The following is a 16,879-nucleotide window of genomic DNA, read 5'->3' as shown; positions in this document are numbered from 1 at the left end:
TGGATTAAGGAATGATACAATGTTTTTCCAGAATGATATCACGAAAACACATGACAAACCGACTTAAAAACTAACAAAAACCACATAATTATAACATATAGTTACAACAGTGCAAAGCAATACCGTAATTTGATAAGAACAGACCATGGCACAGTAAAAGTCTCAGAGTCTCTCGAAAGTCCCATCATCTCACGCAGACGGTGAACCTCCAGCGCCGCCAACTTGCCGATGCAGCATCCTGGAAGCATCCGACAACAGTCCGACTCCGAATCCGTCCGAAAACTCCGAGTCTCCGACGACCTCTTCGACACCGAGCACCGAGCACCATCTCTGCCGAGCGCTTCGATCCCGGCCCCGGCAACAGTCGATAAGCAAATCCGAGGTTTTGGAGCCTTCGTCTCTGGAGATTCTCGATCGCACAGCAGCAGCGGCAGCGAAGCAGGCATTTCAGAAGTTACTGCAGGTGTTCCTCTGCGCTTCTCACGTCTGTCTCCATCAAATCCGGATTGTGCAAGGCCCCCTAGTTACACATAATCGATATTCTTCTCCTCCCTCTACTACACTACTGTATGTGCACTTTTGCGTTTAAAGGCATTGACGATTCTATACCAGGTCGCGATGCAATTGTAAATACACTCATCACTGCACCTCCATAGAAGGCTGTCGAACCATGAGATGAAATGCCTAAACTTCGTAAACATCTGAGAAAGTAGAGAAGCTGTCGTGCCTTCTTTCTAAAGACACCTATGTGCTAGACCCAGGACATATCTTCTGATACGATAACTCCATAGAATTCAAAGTTACTGACCCTCTCTATTTCTGATACCCTAATGAGGAGTATTTGACGGACCTCCGGTCACCCTTTTCTGTAGTCAATAATCAGCTCTTTACTTTTGCCGACGGTTAATAAGAGGTTTCTGTCGTGGCGCGATTCAGGCAGACTTTCAATCTCCCTGCTATACACCGATTCACCCTAACTTTTCATATGAGAAACAACAGAGGTACCTTCAGCTGACTCAAATGTGGTATCGGGGTCGTACCTAGCCTCCGTCACAGTTATAAAGCAAGTAGAGCAGGGGCTGAGACTTTTGGTGGATCTGTGCTGATGATGATTGTGGAGCAGATGTTGTTACCAACCAGAGCTGACTGGGTTCGCCAAGTGAGGAAATCGAGAATCCTCACAAGGAGTTATTGAAGCATAAATCTTGGAGATTATTGATTAGTTCTGAAGGAATGATAGTGTTCAACCCAGAGATCCAATGAGTGAAGTGCGTCATGATGCATCATCCCGGGAATATCCAGACAGTCAAGATTGAGCTGGTGGAAAAGTTACCGGAGAATTTTCAGGTGTTAGGATCTGTCAGCATTTAAACAGGCAGAGGCTATATAATCACGTAGTTCCTAAATTTGTAAATGACATCAGTATTGGTGGTGTCGTGCACAATGAAGAGGATTGGCTAAGTTTACAAAGAGAGCGAGACCAACTTAAAAAGGGACCAAGGAATGGCAGGTGGAAGTTAACTTGACCAGACGCTGCGCTTTGTAGAGTTAAGGCAGGGCAGTTCTTGCATAGTGAACGGCAGGGTGCTGGAAATGTTGTAGGATTGGATAAACCAAGCTTACTCGCTGAAACTGGTTATACACGTTGACAAGGCACAGTAAGGATGCTATCAGACTAGAAAGCATACCGGAAACGTTTCATGGGAATGTTACTTAGAACACTCGGTTTGAACTATAAGGAGAGGTTGTGTAAGCTGAGAGATTTCTTCCTGCTGCATAAGACGCAGTGGGGTGACATTAACGAGGTGTAGAATATCATTAGGGTCACAGACAGAAGTCAATATGGTTGTTCTGACACGTCTAGCGTGATAGTGAAACGGATAGTGTTTGTCGCTCTCAATTTCAGCTTCCACCGAGGCTGGCAGTCTCGCGAAAAGGAGAGCTGAAGGTGTAAGCCTCTCCCTCGCCAACAGCAAGCCTTGTGTAGTGCCTGGTCGCTGGCGACACACGGAAGCTGAACTCCTTTCGGACTCAGGCTGAACGACAGAGGACGGGGAAGGAGGTCTGGCCCCTGCAGACGTAGCACGTCGGCTCACCGACGTGTAGACACGCCCTGGTGCTCGTGAACCGGATCTCCAGCTGTGGGTAAATAACCCCACTGCCCTGTGGTAAGCCTCGGGAGGGACGAACGCTACGGGATTAGACATTGACAGCAAATCCGGAAGGGAGCTCCTAAGGCGGCTGAACGTCGCAGAACGCCTTTCCGGCAGCTTCTGCAGCCAAGCTGGTGACAAACGTATCGCTTCATAAGGTTTCTTTTGGACTACAATGGTGAGGCCGAAAGAGGGTGGGGGGGGGGGCGCACCTTGACAACTGGGCAGCTGAAGATCTCCATACCTTCCGCCCATGCTCGTGATGATGATCACTCACTGTCCCTCCAAGGCACACGGATGTCAACCACCATCACAATTAAATGGCGGCCAGAATACCCGCTCAGCCGGTTTACTGATGCCTTCATCAAAACCCAGACCCCACCCCCACCCCATCCCGACTGCCTTCATCAAAACCCAGACCCCACCCCGACAGTGACCGCCAAGGACGCGCTGGGAAAGCTTTACAGTATCACCGGCTGTTCAGCAGCATCCGGGCGATCTATTCATAGATGCAGGAGTCTTCTATCACGCTAACGTGCGGGTCATATTAGGTATCAAGACGGCACAGACGGTCAATGCGAAAAAGAAAAATCAGCAACATCTTTCTGATAACGGTATACAGCTGGGCAGCAGGGGCGGTATTGCTCACGAGGAAACTGTATCAGTGACTGTCGACTGTACCAGTGTGGTCTCCCTACCGAGCCTCTCAAGGAAATGTTATACACGCTTCGAGGGATGCAAGAAAACACCTTCCCGGTGAGCAGCCACTGTCGGTAGCAGCGGCAGAGACGATATCAAATCTGCAGCGAGCCAGTCCCCGTCAACATAACGCCTTCCCGGTGAGCAGCCACTGTCGGTAGCAGCGGCACATGAGAAGGACTCCGCAGAGGGCAAACTCACATCAACATAATGTCTGACAGGTTGGCAGCCGCCGTCTGCAGCAGCAGTAGACATGGGAACGACTCTGCACGAAGCCAGTCTCCGTAAGGCTGCCGGATCAGTCAAACTCCCAGGCCGGCTGCTCAGGCTGTGTGCACGCCAGAGCACTGACGTCTCCATGGACATCTTCAATATTTTACAAGCTGCCGTCCCCATATTCATCAAATCAGCCACTATGCGATGTCTGTATTCATTTTGTGCGGACTACAATATTAAATGCTGCGGCTTAATATCAGGTATTATGAGCAATTTCGGTCACCTTATCTAATGAAGGATGCACTGGCATTTGAGAGGGTCCTGGGGAAGCACACGACAATGCTCCCGAAGTTGAAGTGTTAACGTGTGAGAAACGTTTGATATATGTGGGTGCACGTTATTGAAAACTATAGAATATTGAAAGGCCGTGAGAGAGTGGATATGGAGGGAATAATTCCTATAGTGGGTTGGGGGAGGGGGGGGGTGGTGAGTCTCTAACCAGACGGCGCTGCCTCAGAACACATGGGCGTCCCTTCAGAAGAAAAATGAGGATAAAATTCTGCAACGAGAGTGGTGAATCCATGGAACCCATCGCTATGGATGGTTGTAGAGGCAGGGTAATTTGATTTTTATAAAGCAAGTGTTGATAGGTTTCTGATCAGTAAGTGCGTCAAAGGTCCCGGGCAGAAGGCAGGAAAATGGGGGTTGACGGGAATGATAAATCAGCAGCAATGTATCACCCCACCCCCACGTTTCAGCAAAAAGCATCAGCCCCCCCCACCCACTAAATCAATGGCAAAGTCCCCAGAGAACTTACGTTGAATGATACCTATGTTTCTATACCAAGCCACGATGCTGCCATTCAATACGTTCTGTATCTATAGAACTTTGTCACGCTTTTAGATCTCATGCCGAATCTCTGCAGAGTCCTAAGAAACCAGAGTCACCGCCGTGCTCTCTTCGCAATTGTACTTGATGGGTCCAGGGCAGATCCCCAGAAATAGTAACATCAGGAATTTAAAGTTGCTCACCCCCTCTGATCCTCCGAAACCTCTGGTGTCTCCTTCCTTAGACTTGGTTGCATTGAGTGAGACGTTTAAGGGCAGGGTGGAAGTTGGAGGCAAAGTGGGTGAAAATGTCGAAGTCAGCGCGAGTGCATGAAGCGGCAACAATACATTCGTTGACGTAGCGGTGGAAGAGATAGGATGCATTACCGATGCGAGTTTTGGTAAATGGACTGTTTTACTCAGCCAACGAACAGGAAGGCATATTTGGGGCCTATGCGAGTGCCCATGCCTACACATTGAATTTGGAATAAGTGGGCGCAGCCGAAGGAGAAACTGTTGTGGTGGGGACCGGTTCTGCCAGTCGGAGGATGGTGGTGCTGGAGGGGAAGTGGTTGGTTCTTTCCTTGAGAAATGTGGAGAAATTTAAGGCCCTTTTGATGGGGTCTGGAAATCCCTAGAGAAAATGAGACGGCCAGGGCCAGGGAATTGAAAGTTAGTGAGTAGATGGAGAGCACGGGAAGGGTCGGGAATGCCGGTGGGAAGGGACTGAAGGATGGGGCATAGGATGGACTGGAGCGATGAGAACACAGGATCAGTGGGGTAGGAGCGGGCAGAGACAATGAGCCTACCCGGACATTCAGACTTGTGAATCGAGTAGGAGGTAGAAGAGTGCAGTTCAGGGCAATGGAACCATGAGTTTTCCACAGGGAATGGAGGTTCTTCAGAGTTGATGATGTCAGCGATGATGTCAGAGACGGTTCTCTGATGGTCTGCTGTCCAGGCTTCTTCAAGGTGTAGTCATGAGAGTTACCGCCTAGTCTCACCAAGGCAGAGATCAGACCACCACTCTACAACAGCAACCATTGTGTCTGCGGGCTCGATGGTACGTTTGGGTGTGGTGTTTAGGGAATGGGGGAGTAGTGCATTCGGAGGGGGTAAGGGTCGAGGAGAAGTGAAGATTCCTGATGTTGAGGCGGTTGATGTCTGGTCGGCAATTAGTGATGAGAAGATCCAGATCAGGCAGAGAATCAATGCGCTGTGTCAGAGAAGAGGAGGAGGGCTGGAGACAGGAGAATGCACCGTCAGTGCTGGGTGGTGAATTGTCGCCCAAAAAGTGGGCTCGGAGACGGAGATGAATGTGAAATAAACTTCACCTTCCCAACAGCAGCTCATCCCGGAAGTCTGAGAAGCTGTAGCGAATTGTTTACGGAAGTGTTTGCAGAAATACTTCACACACCAGACACATAATATTATATGTTGCGTACAACGAACACGTGGCGTTACATTTTACACTAGGGTAGTGTACTCCGATTAATCCCCATGCGAAATTGAGACATCCATGCTGAGAGTGAAAGACAGAATGGAAAGAAAACCGCCAGTTTGTCAAAACGACCGTGGCAGGACTCGAACCTGCAATCTTCTGATGACTTCTAATCAAGCACCGAAGTCAGACGCCTTATCCATTAGGCCACACGGCCGTGTCCTCTAAGATAGGCCAAGGAACGAAAATGGGAAATGCTGACTGCTGCAAGGAGTTTCCATGTATAGAATGTTTTCCTGACCGAGTTAAAAGTACTGGCACACAGTGATTTCATCCCAGGTGAACATTCAACCTTTGTTGTTAATATCTTCCTAATAATTCCTACTTTGGGCTGTTCATTTAAATTCAATATTCTGTCACGCAGAAAGGAATTCTCCAAGGCACAAGTCACGGTCTTTTGTAGCGGTGTTATATTCTGGGATTGGAATCAGTGAAAATGGTCCACCATATTCAATACATTATTCATAGAGTGAGCTCGAATACTTTTTAGATATATCAGCCGTTCGATTGATATTCCAGAGCCGGGCAGCCATGTGTATGTGTCGGGTAAGCTTTCGGGTGATCGGATCTGCGGTTGCGCACAGCCGGGCGTGCCGTCATCGTGTCCGTAATGTGGTAGCTTTCAGGTTATTGCATTTGTCGAATACACGGAAAGTCGTTATTCTCGAACCAGATGGCAAATTTCAATAATATCTGTTTACTTGAAACCGAGTAATATGACAAGAATTTAATTTAACATAAATTTATCTCATTGTACAACTTGTAATGGGATCCTGAATTACCCCTATGAACTGTTGTTTTGAAAAGAGAGAGAGAGAGCGTTATTTAACACCGACTTGTTTGTAAAAGAGAGAGTGAGACGAAGACTAACGGTGGGACTGTCACTTTAAGGAACAAGAAAGAACTGCTTAACTGTTGGATTTCTGTTGAAGTGGAGATAGCACCGAGCAGCTCGTATGTTGCTATAGTGACCGAAAGCGGTGTTATTTAATAGACACTCGATCTAATGATTTTCGGCAGGTTGTTGACACTTCCTGCAAGGATTTTTGTCTGCTTGCATTTCTTTCACAGACAGAGGAAGGAGAGATTATTTGAATGGCAGGTGGTACCCAGTACGGTGAGATAAATAGGAGGTCAGATGATAAAGACATCAAGCACATGTTCTGGACAGTGAATGAGCACTGTTGTGCCCGGAGGAAAAGTGGGTTTTAGCGGATCAATGAGGCGGATCGATCTGTCGTTTTTGCAGTGGAAAGAGAAAAAGGGTTGACTGGTGGGGAGTTGTCCATGTGTCCACCCTCGCCTGGGGGATAGCTCACCACAGAAAAGCGGTCCCCTTTGTTACAGTCAAAGTCTGTGACTGTTATATATAAAGTCATTGCTAACCTGTTTGATTGTCTACATTTATATTACTGTATTGCGTAGTTACTAATACATATTATTAGTTTATAGCAATACCGGACTCCAAAGTGCTTTCCATCTCTGCTGGTTCTTTATTCCCGTCACGGGGTTCGTGACAAACTTAAAACACTCACAGGTTCTAGAGTTACAGAGAACGGAATCGATCCTTTTGCCACAGCACGTCCATAGCGTCTAAGCCGCCTACATTAGCTATTCCCATGTTTCCTGTGATTAGCACCAATCTCTCTGAACTCAGCTTTTCACGTCCTTGAATTCTGGTAAGCACGGCGAGCAAAATAAATCGACGTAGAATCTGAACATAAATGTGTGTACCATAAGCAGAGTCTGTAAGTGTTCTGAAGAAATTCAAGACTTCCAGTTACAAGAGAGGGAAGAGCAGACGAGGTGGCCGAGAGGTTAAGGCGATGGACTGCTAATCCATTGTGCTCTGCATGCGTGGGTTCGAATCCCATCCTCGTCGTGAGGTGTTTATCTGCGAGACCATCTTCGAATTGATCACTTTAAAAGTTCCGAGCCTTCACCTTTTGTCACAGGGACGCCGACAGGTTGGTGTGTTAGTCATGAAAAAACAATATTCACCATTAGTTCGTCACCAAATTTGGCCACAACACCACAAAATATAGGAACTGAATTCGGCTATTCGGCTCATCGATGTTTCTCCGCCAACCCATCATGGCTAATCTCAACCCAATTCTCCTGGCTTCTCCTCGTCACCTTGGTCAACCTTACTAATCGAGAAGCTGTCAACCTCCACTTTAAATAAACCCCATAAGATGGGCTCCACAGTGAGCAAAAAATCCACAGATCCTTATCTTCCTCTGCAGGAGGTCCTCCTTATCCCTGTTTCAAAGGGACGCTCTTATCTGAGCCCTCTGGCCCCAGACTCTGCCACTTCAGGGAACACTCTCTCCATGTCCTTTTATCTCAGCCATTCAATATTCGATAGATGTCAATGAGATCCGCGACTCGTCCATCTAAATTCAAGCGAGCTCAGGCCCAGAGTTGGAAAACGTTCCTCAAGTGTGACCTTTTCAATCCCGGGATCATTCTAGATATCAGCCTCCGATGTCAGCACATCCGTTTTAGATAAGGGACCCAAATGTTTACCATACTCCAGAGGCGGTCTCACTAAAACCTTGTAAAGGGTTAGCATTACATTCTTCCTTTTTGTTTTCCAGCTCTCTCGAAATGAATACTGACATTACATTTGTCTTCCTTACTATCGCCTCAAACTGTATGTAAACATGTCGGGAACCGTGCACGAGATCTCTGAACTCCCTTTACACATCTTTTTGTCTAAATTTATCCCCATTTAGGTAATAGACTTTCTCCTCTTTGCGTCTACAAAGTACAATTCCATACATTTCCCGACAGTATAATTCATTGCCTATTCTTCTCATCTGTCCAAGTTCTTCTGCAAACTTTCTGCTTCCTCGGGACTACCTGTCCTTTAAGCTAGATTTGGATTGTCCTCTAATTTGGCCGCAAAGCCACCAGTTTCATCATCAGGATCCATTGACATATGAGGTGAAAGGTTGCGATCGGAATACAGACTAGTCACCGGCAGGCAACCAGAAAATGTCCCCTTCATTATCAATGTTTGTCTCCACCCAGTCAGTCATTCGTCTCTTCATGGCGGTATATATGCTGCATTATCATTTTTAGCAGGCCCATATACTGCACTTTGTCAACAACGTTCCGAAAATCCAACTAAGCAATATCCAGTGACTTCACTCTGTTTATTCTGCCTGTTATTTCCTCGAGGAATCCCAAGCAATTTGTCAGGATAGATTACCCCCTGAGGAAACAATGTTGACTTTGGCCTATTTTATTGTGTGTCACGAAATGCAGCGAAACTTCCTCCTTAATAATGAACTGCAACATCGTCGCAAACGCTGTGGTCGGGCTAACAGGCTGATATTCTCTTTTTTGCTTCACTCCCTTCTGAAAGAGAGAATGACGTTTCCAATTTCAAAACTATTCAAAAATACAGTGATTCTTGAAGGATCATTACAACTGCCTCCACAATATTTTGGGACAAGAAGATTGGCGTGAATGTCGGCAAAACCTGCGATGACGATTAGTTTCGCTTTTTGCCTCTCTCAGCGTCTGTCCCTTAATTTATTATCAAAGTGTACAGACTTTAAACAACCTTGAGATTCGTCTCCGTACAGGCAGCTACGAAGCGAAGAAACACAATAAAACTCATTAAAACAAAAGAAGACAGTCAGACATCCAGTGTACAGAGAGAGAAAAATATCGCACAAAAACAAAAGCACGAAAACAGTGTTCAGACAAAAGGTCACAAAGCCAGGCATCTCTGCAGCCGGACAAGAGGTCCACTAGTTGTCGGCCACAGTCTCAGGCCAGCACAGACACAAGCGAATCCCGCAGGGCAGCAAGCTGTGCCGAACAATCCCTTGCCTCCGGCTCCGAAAACAAGCCATTTCTATCTGACCTGTTTCTTAAATCGTCAAAACCCTGTGTCATTCCTCGCTCTCTGTTACTTCGATACGCCCTCGGGCTCGGGTTTCGTCGCTTCGATTCGGCCAGTACCTGACATAGACGTCGTCTGTATTTCCACCTACAAGCATGACCTAGAGGGTGTTTCGAAGTTTGGTGTTAACTCGAAAGAAGGTGAGAGGGCGGGTGCAATGCGTAGATTTGGACTTGCGTACTGATAGACAGAAAGAGTAAATGAAAAGTCGGCACGTGGAGGTTAATGATGGAAAATGTGAGGGAAGAGGAATCAAGTAGAGTACATTACATGTAAGTGAAATTCAAAGGGAGTGAGTTGTTCCTGCATGTGAGATTTAGAATAGTTAGTATGATGGTGCAAACAAGGCAGCAAATGGCACAATGGTATTTATTACAACAGGGCTGGAGTTCGGAAACACAATTGTGCAGAGTATTAGCACAGCCACACCTCGACCACTATGGACGGCTCTGAATCCCCTATTTAAGAGGGAATACGTTCATGTTGACAGTCCAGAAGATATTACCTCAGATAATTCCTGGGTCAAAGGCGTTGTCCTATCACTAATGGCTGAAGATTATAGAACGAGGATTTGAACCAGACAGAACTCCAGAGGACACAGCAGGGTGGATGTTGACAGGGAGGCAGAGCGATAAATAGCATAGAAATAGGCTCTTCAACCCATCGACTCCATGTAGCCATCAAGGACTATTTAAAACTAAATATGCCCCAGCCCTTTATATTCTCTTTACTCTCATCCACATTCTACCGCTCACCTGCATTTAAAGGGACACACAAAATAAACCAAAATCACACATACATGTGAGATGTTGAGGAAACTGGAACATTCAGGTTAAATACCTGTGATCACGGGGATTTGGTGTAATCTCCACTTAACCAGCACCCAAGGCGTATGTTTCCATTTGCAACAGAGCTTTCAACAAGGGGACATAATGGGCTGATTTACCACTGAGGTACATCGCAGTTTCTTCCCATAGAAAAGAGTGACTGTCTGGAATTCTCTACCTTAGAGGTTTGCTGAGATTAGATCACTGGCTGTACATAATAAAGAAGGGGATACATTTGTAAAGACTGGGAAATTTAGAACCATGTGGACCTGGAACAGGAGAGAAGTTGTGAGATGGTAAAGATCCATAGATAGCATCGGCTGTCAGGACAGCTTTTTGTTTAGATTATGAGAACACTCTGTCCTCTTTTATTGTCATTTAGAAATGCATACATGCATTAAGATATGATACAATGTTTCTCCGGAGTGATATCACAGAAAACAAGATAAACCAAAGACTAACACTGACAGAACCACATAATTATCACATATAGTTACAGCAGTGCAAAGCAATACCATAATTTGATGAAGAACAAACCATGGGCACGGTAAAAAAAAAAGGTCTCAAAGTCCCCGAGTCAATCGACTCCCGAGTTCCCGATAGCAGGCGGCAAAAGGGAGAAACACCCTGCCATAAACCTCCAGGCACCGTTAACTTGCTGATGCCGTGGAAGCTGCCGACCACGGCCGACACTGAGTCCGTCCGTCCGAAAACATCGAGCCTCCGACCAGCCCCTCCGATACAGCCTCCCGAGCGCCATCCTCTGCCGAGCACCTTCGACCTATCCCCAGCCGCTGAAACAAGCAAACCGAGGATTCGGGGCCTTCTGCTCAGGAGATTCTGGTAACCACACAGTAGCAGCGGCAGCGAAGCGGGCATTTCAGAAGTTTTCGATATGTTCCTCCGTACTCTCACGTCTGTCTCCATCAAATCAGAATTGTGCACGGTCCCCTACTTGACAGATTATAGATTATCATTCACCAGAGAGGTCGCGCGCGCTGCCGTCCCGCCGACATCTTCTCCTCCTTTTTTTGAGGGACTGAATAGAGTTCTTTGAGCCTGATAGAGTTCTTTGAGGAGGTGACCAGGCATATAGATGAGGGTAGTGCAGTGGATGTGATCTACATGGATTTTAGTAAGGTATTTGGCAAGGTTCCACGCGGTAGGCTTATTCAGAAAGTCAGAAGGCATGGGATGCAGGGAAGTTTGGCCAGGTGGATTCAGAATTGGCTTGCCTGCAGAAGGCGGAGGGTCGTGCTGGAGCGAGTACATTCAGATTGGAGGGTTGTGACTAGTGGTGTCCCACAACGATCTGTTCTGGGACCTCTACTTTTCGTGATTTTTATTAACGTCCTGAATGTGGGGATAAAAGGGTGGGTTGGCAAGTTTGCAGACGACACAAAGGTTGGTGGTGTTGTAGATAGTGTAGAGGATTGTCGAAGATTGCAGAGAGACATTGATAGGATGCAGAAGTGGGCTGAGAAGAGGCAGATAGAGTTCAACACGGAGAAGTATGAGGTGGTACACTCTGGAAGGACAAACTCCAAGGCATTTCATTTTGTGTATTTAAGGCAGATATAGATCGTTTCTTGATTAGCCAGTACATTATGGGGTATGGGGAGAAGACAGGGGAGTCGGGACGACCGGAAGAACTGGATCGACCCATGATTGAATGGCGGAGCAAACCCGATGGGCCGAATGGTCTAATTCTGCTCCTATATCTTATGGTCTTATGCTCTTCCGGAGCCACAGCGCAAGATTAAAATCTTCACGAGGTTCGCTGCGAGGAACATAAAAAAACTGAATGGTTACACATCAGGAAACGTGTTCCTTTAATTTCATGAAGCACAGTGTACAATAACAGAGATATTTATTACAAATGTACTTGGCTCGCACCACCTTCGACTGAAGCGCTACACGCAGCTATCAACGGCACAAAGAGAAAAGGATCCGGCACAAATGTGCTGAAGAGTCTCGCCAGCATGTTCCTGGGATGGAAAGTTTCATAACACGGAAACATAGATTCAGTTTCACAAGTACGGGGGCGCATTGTGGCTCGGTACGGCTGCTGCCCTGCATCTGACCACAGAGAACTGGAGGGATGTGGAACCAGTTCAGCTCGGTAAAGTAGCCACCATAATCAAAGGCAGACCCATGCCGTTATTTCTCTTGCCCCAACCACCCTCACCGCCATCATCCATCGGGCCGATGATACAGAAGCCTGAAAGCCCCAGCCACCAGGTTCAGTAACAGATTCTGTCCCACTCTGACAAAACAAATAAATGTTTCCATAGTCTGACCTGATTAAATTTCTCCCACAATCTCCCTCGTTCTGAACTTGCACCTATTTGTTTACATTACTTGCTCTGTTAATGTTACATTTTTATTGTTATCTATTTATCTTGTTTTAACCAATAACTGACAAGAGTCGGCTGTTCTTAACCGACTCCACATTGCATAAAACCTGAGAACGGCCACGCTTGAAATTCAGCGTATGCAAGCGCGGGGGAGAGACAGTGTCATGGTCTGCTCTTCATCAAATTACAGTATTGCTTTGCACTGTTGTAACTATATGTTATAATTATGTGTTTTTTGTTAGTTTTTAAATCGGTTTGTTATGTGTTTCCGTGATATCATTCCGGAAAAAAACATTGTACCATTTCTTAATGCGTGCATTACTAAATGACAATAAAAGAGGACTGCGTGTTCTCATAATCTAATCAAATCTAATCTAGTATACATATATATGTGTGTGTGTGTATTTTATATATATATATATATGAATGACTAGGGCTTCTTATGATATCAAGCACTAAACCAAGATGAAAGAAATACATGAATTGCAGAGCTAAAGATAAATACAGTGGTAGTTTTGACATTCACAAGACCATAGCCTATCAGTGCATTTCAGTGTATAACTGGTACAATAAAACATATAATACTTAATTTAATAATATGACAAAGTATTGCAAGTTTGCACTCACACATTATCAGAAAATATAATTAGCAAGCAAGTAAAGTAACATTGTTTGCTTAAAGCCGTAGGGTTGTACCTGAGAAAAATTTACTATTGTATTAGCGAGTTCTATGTCAATGCATCGGATGACAGTATTGATGGCCCGCTGGCCAAATGTACGAATGAAGTCGAATATTGAAAGGACTAGATAGAGAGGTCGTGGAGGGCTATAGTATCTGGTTATCACAATGCCCTAAATACAACTTTAATATACAAATGATAGGCTTGCTCCCCGGCTTGAGATTCTGAATTGGAGAATGGCGCTTTATTCACAAAATCCTCAGAGCCCACAGTGACTGTGCACTGATCCCAGCAATGGAACCCGCCACTGCAGCCCCACAGTGCACTGTGTACAGATTGCAAAACTACGAAAGAGTATGGGAATAACCTCCCCTCCCCCAACTCCGCTCCTTCTGCGTCACCAGCAGACTGGGACATCTCACATCTCGCTGCCTCCGCCAGGCCATTAAAATGTGAACAACTGTGGTCAGGGACTGATCTCTGGAATACTCCAAACGCTACCTCCTTCCGGTCTGAAAACGACCCACTCATCCGACCACACACTACCGGCAGTTTATGGATCGCCAACGAAAAAGCCTAATCACCTACTCCTGAAGGTCAATACCATTGCTGACTCTGAGTTTACCACCGTCAGATGCCAGGAGGGACATAATAATCAGAAAGTTTCTAGTCGCAGCCGTGTAAATAAAATGTGATCTTAGTGGGTGTGTGGCGCATGCTCAGAATGCGAAGGAGACAGACAAACTGAGCCAAGTCACAGACTGAGGAAGGGGAGGAATGATCCATTTTGATACCGAGAGGGAAGCAAAGAGTTTGTTATTGTGCCTGATGCCGGAACTGTAGACAGTTAGAAAATAAAATCTTGTTCCTCCAAATTATTTTGAGCTGTGACAGTGTTTTATCAGAAGGCACCACGGAGACTAAAATTATCTGAGTTGAAATGTTGTCCTTCACCCACTGACGTGCTTTGTAAACTTTTAACAGGTAGAAAAGTCAAAGGATTTGTGTATGCGAAACTCAAACACGTTAGTCTCGCTGTTTCTGTCAGTTCACCAGCGCTTGAATGCCGCCGATCCTTGAATGTGGGGACGGAGATGCTGGAGAAGACGGCGCCCCACTCGCTACAAGGAGAGCCCGGTCACGTGTCCGTGTCCGTGATCTGATTGGATACATTGCCATGACGTTGATAGCAGTGTGATGTCATCCACTGGCTCTCATTTTGGAAGGGATTCAGTGGGACATCCCAGATACACCAACAGCTTCGCCCTGGGAAGCGGCCGTTCACCTGCTCCGTGTGTGCGAAGAGACTCATTCAGTTAACCCACCTTGTGATGCTCCGGTGAGTTCACAATAAATAGAGGCCACATTTCTGTCCGGAGTGAGTAAAGAGATTTACTCAATCATCCCAGCTGCTGCAACACCAGTAATTTCACATCAGGGAGGAAGGTCAAATTAGCTCCGTGTTAAATCACGGTGACTGAAGGCAGCTGCAGGTTCATGAGGGATTGTTACTGACAGATTCTGCAGTTCTTGCGCTGCTCATGGCACCCAGGACTGAACCCTGGTCACTAAGCACTGGAGGAGTCCGTTCTGCTGATGTTAGCCTTAAACTAGACTGGTGTTTAATATTGTGGATCTTTGAAAGATAAATCAGTTCTCTATCATATCCCGATCTCAGGTACTTACTGTCTCTACCACACTCACAACGTACACTAGAGAGGCCACTCAGCCCGTCTGATCCCTGCCCATGTTTCTGTTCCATATCAGTATATGAACATCTATCCTTGCCGTTCCCCTCTCACCCTCCCTGTGATGACAGGTTGCAGCCAGTCATCACTGCGTGGGATAGGAAACTTCCCTTGAATTTCATAAAATTCATAGAAATCATAGAAATCTACAGCACATTACAGACAATTTGGCCCGAGGTTGTGGGTAACTTACTCTAGAAACTGCCGCGAATTACCCTACCGCATAGCCCTGCATTTTCCTAATCTCCATGTAGCTATCTGGGAGTCTCTTAAAAGACCCAATTTTATCCGCCTCTACCACCGTCGCTGGCAGTGCATTCCACACAGACACCACTCTTTGTTTAAAAAAAAACTTAGCTCTGACATCTCCTCTGTACCTCCTTCCAATCACCTTAACCCTATGCCTCCTCATGTTGGCCGTTTCAGCCCTGGGAAAAAGCCTCTGACTATCCACACGACCAATGCCTCTAATCATCCTATACGCCTGCATGAATGTCCTGCATGATTTTCTCCAGTCTGCATAAGACGACGAGCTCACTGTGGTTTTGATTTTCCCCAGGGCTCAGGACGAAGTTGGTTAAACTCCTTCTTCCCTGCTGTTTTCAATGTTTGGGTCATTTTCACTCATTTCAAAGGACTGTGCTTCAGACAGCTGGGTTGTTGCAATGCACCTCTAAAGTTTGGCAGCAGACTAGCGAGTGAATCTTTGAATGTGCAGAGTCAGAAACCAAAGGGTTGCCAGCCTCAGTCAGGGCTCTGGGGCTCAAGAGAGAGATGGGGTCTGGCGTTTACGAGGAGGAAGAAGAATGAGACCAGCATGATGTGCCAACAAATGAAAGATCAGAAACATTTGGAAACTGCTTGATCGAAAAAAAGATGGTTATTTTTTGCAAATTACTGGTGGAAATCAACAGATCAGGCAGCAAATGTGGAGAGAATAAATAGACAACATTTAGGCCGAGCTCCTTCAGCATGCCTGGACTGTATACTCCTCTGCTGAGCTGCTGCCTGAACTGCAGAGTTCCTCCAGCATTTTGTGTGTGTGCGTCTCTGTATTTCCAGCAACTGCAGAATCTCTTGTGTTTCATATCTGTATTTGTAAGAGAATTGTACTTTGGCATTAGATACACGTTGATATTAAGTAAATTGTTTATGGGAGCCACTTTCTGCGTTAAAACAGCTGCTGAATTTTCTATACACACAAAAAAAACGGAGATATGGACATGAAACCGGTGCTTGCAGACACTGTTAATGGCACCGTGATTACCCATAAAACCCTGCGTATGAAGTTTCGCTGCCGCTGAAGCGCCGATCAAATGCGCAGGCGTCTGGATCGATGACGTTCGAATGCACGCATGCGCACATAATACAGAGGGCCTCAGGCGGATCGGTGCAGGTAAGAGGAAATTGGCGGGCGGTTATTTGTCAACAACGACTTCTGGTAGTTGCTGTGACTCCGGACTCCGTGACCCGCAATCCCGGGACAGTCCTGCTCTCTTCCCTCTCTCTCAGCCCCACCATCCGTACACGGGCCCCGGGGAGCTTCCGGCTGATGAGGGAATGGGAACCGATGGGTCTCTCAGACAGAGCTGAGCTCCAGCTGTCTAAATGCAAGGATCGGGAACTCGGAGAAAGGGAACAAAATCTTTTACATCAGCTGTTGTGAAAATCACCTTTGTTCTGCCTCCAGTCACAAACAAGAGAAAATCTGCAGATGCTGGAAATCCGAGCAACACACACAAATTGCTGGAGGAACTCAGCATTAGTACTCTTTTCCATAGATGCTGCCTGGCCTGCTGAGTTCCCCCAGCATTTTGTGTCTGTTGCTGGTTCCACCCCCTCTTGTTCTGGACTTTTCTACCCGTGAGAACATGTTTTGTCCCACTCTCTCTGGGTACATAATGATATCAAACACCTTTGTCCTGGGCAACAAGTAGCTTTCACATCACAAA

The 16,879-nt window shown here is 46.3% G+C and overlaps 2 non-coding genes across 2 annotated transcripts; one reads left to right on the top strand and one right to left on the bottom strand.

The window, feature by feature from the left end:
* Positions 1-5,464: 5,464 nt before the first annotated feature.
* Positions 5,465-5,553, bottom strand: trnar-ucg (transfer RNA arginine (anticodon UCG)). The gene is given in 2 exon segments: positions 5,465-5,500; positions 5,517-5,553. It is a non-coding gene; the product is annotated as a tRNA-Arg (tRNA).
* A 1,643-nt stretch (positions 5,554-7,196) lies between these two features.
* On the top strand, positions 7,197-7,278 carry trnas-gcu (transfer RNA serine (anticodon GCU)). The gene has a single exon. It is a non-coding gene; the product is annotated as a tRNA-Ser (tRNA).
* The last annotated feature ends 9,601 nt before the right edge of the window (positions 7,279-16,879 follow it).

Source organism: Mobula birostris, chromosome 13, assembly GCF_030028105.1.
Source record: "Mobula birostris isolate sMobBir1 chromosome 13, sMobBir1.hap1, whole genome shotgun sequence".
Lineage (NCBI taxonomy): Eukaryota > Metazoa > Chordata > Chondrichthyes > Myliobatiformes > Myliobatidae > Mobula > Mobula birostris.
The sequence above is the reverse complement of the archived record's forward strand: the minus strand, read 5'-3'. Positions and strand labels throughout refer to the sequence as shown.